Source organism: Dasypus novemcinctus, chromosome 30 (assembly GCF_030445035.2).
Source record: "Dasypus novemcinctus isolate mDasNov1 chromosome 30, mDasNov1.1.hap2, whole genome shotgun sequence".
NCBI classification, from domain to species: Eukaryota; Metazoa; Chordata; class Mammalia; order Cingulata; family Dasypodidae; genus Dasypus; species Dasypus novemcinctus.
This window is the reverse complement of record NC_080702.1, coordinates 36,458,824-36,461,004: the sequence shown is the minus strand read 5'-3', so window position 1 is coordinate 36,461,004 and position 2,181 is coordinate 36,458,824. Positions and strand designations below refer to the sequence as shown.

Sequence of the window (2,181 nt, the reverse complement as noted above, 5' to 3'; positions counted from 1 at the left end):
AAATGTTGAATAAAATAGTCTAAGAGAAATTTTAGTTGAAATTGGAGCATTTGGAAAATACTTCCCCCTATGGACAAGGATGGCTACTAAGTGAGTTAATCAAGGAGAAGAAAAGGCATTTGGTTTCCCTGATATTTTGAGGTAAAGAAGACAACATCTAAATATAAGAAATAAGTAACTTAACGTGTTTTTTGTACATACCATTGCATTTGTATTAATGTGCTTTTAGCTGTTTTGACTACCTTTTGCTGTGGTCACTTTTCTAGCAGTTTAATAACCTACATGGAATCAGAAATCCACACACAAATTTTAGAATTTCTCCTCCTGGGACTCTCAGAAGATACGGAACTCCAGACTTTCCTCTTTGGGCTGTTCCTGGTCATGTACCTGGTCACCTTCACTGGGAACCTACTCATCATCCTGGCCCCCATCTCAGACTTCAACCTTCACACACCCAGTAAATCTTCCTCTCTACCCTGTATTTTACAGAAATCTATTTCACCTCCACGACTGTCCCAAAAGTGCTGCTGAACATCCTGAAAGAAAGACAGCCTCAGCCAGATGTATTCATTCATGCTTTTTGCAGGATTAGACACGTTCCTGCTATCTACAATAGCCTATGACAACTTCGTGGCCATCTGTCACCCTCTGTGCTACAGAGTCATCATGAAACCCAGGCTCTGTGGTCTCCTGCTGCTAGCATACTGGTTATTGAGCATTTTACATGATTTAATGATTTTGTGATTGTCATTTTGAACAGAGTTGGAAATCTCCCTCTTATTCCATGAACTTTATCAGATGACCCCACTTGCTTATTCTGACATCTTCCTCAATGTCCTAATGTTGTATTTTGTAGCTGGACTTCTGGGTGTTATTCCACTCACTGGAATTGTTCTTTCTTACTCCAAGACTGTATCTTCAGTTTTGAGAATTTCAACAGCTGAGGACAAATATATATCATTTTCTACTTGTGGGTCCCCTCACTCTGTACTGTCTTTGTTTTATGGTACAGGTGTGGGAGTGGATTTTAGCTCTGCTGCTACCCCAATTTCAAGGGTAAATTAAATCACATCAGTGATGTGCACAGTGGTCATTTCCAGGCTGAACCACTTTATCTACAGTCTTAGAAGCAAGGACATAAAGCAGGTCTTTATGAGGCATTCTCTCTATAAAACATACTATGTTAGACATTTACTCCTGATTAGCAGAGATCAAACACTAAGAAATCCATATTTACATACTTTTATCATTTTATAGAAAAGTAATTTGCTATTTTCATAATTTGAAAAACTCTATCTACTTAATTTTATACAACAACACACTGTTCTGTCTTTCTTTAAAAAATCATTTCAGGTTTTCATGTATTTCCTGGCTATAGTTTGGAAGATGGAATGTGCTCCCTAAATTTTCAGCAGTAAATTATTTAATACAGGTAATTGGGTATCTGTACAATTATAAAATGTGCTGGAGAAATGAACATGAACTGCATTTTTCTGTCAAAAGAAAGCTACTGTTCTTGGGTCATGTGCATTTGGTGCAAAATAATTTGCTGTGCACCATATGGCTCTACTCCCTCTTTTATTTGAACCTATAATTAGCATTTTACTTGATAAATATATCTCCTAGAGACTTACATCGTTGGTTCATCTATGTGCCTTTTGAACCTTGAATTTCAGCAGATTGCAACATGAACTTTCCAGTTAACTGACTCATTGAGGAAAACTACCAAAGAGATGATGATGGAGAATGCCTATCTCAAGGAACAGAGAGTGTCTGCAACTGCAAGCAAGATAATTCCATTCATCTGCCCCATGGGATCTAAGCTCCCTCTTAATTAGAAACAGAGTAGGTATCACCAGCCCCAAATCCTCAAGATTGGGGAATGATCAATGGTCTAAAGTATAAGACATTTTTGAGACACAAGTTACCTGCATGAAATTGCAGTGATGGATATAAGCCATAGTATTTTTGTCATAACCTACAAAATTTTGCAGGACAGAGTGTAAACTACAATGTAAACTATAATCCACACGTAGTGGCAAAGTTCCAAATTTGGTCATCAATTGTAATAAATGTTCCACACTAATGAAGAATGTTGTTAATGTGGAAAAAGAGTGGGAGGTGAGAATTTGGGGCATATGGGAATCCCTTATATATATTTTTTTATGTGACATTTATGTA

At 37.1% G+C, this 2,181-nt stretch overlaps 1 pseudogene; it reads left to right on the top strand.

Annotated features, from left to right (window-relative positions):
* The first annotated feature begins 282 nt into the window (after window positions 1-282).
* LOC139437890 (olfactory receptor 7A10-like) lies at window positions 283-1,065 on the top strand (annotated as a pseudogene).
* Window positions 1,066-2,181: the final 1,116 nt, after the last annotated feature.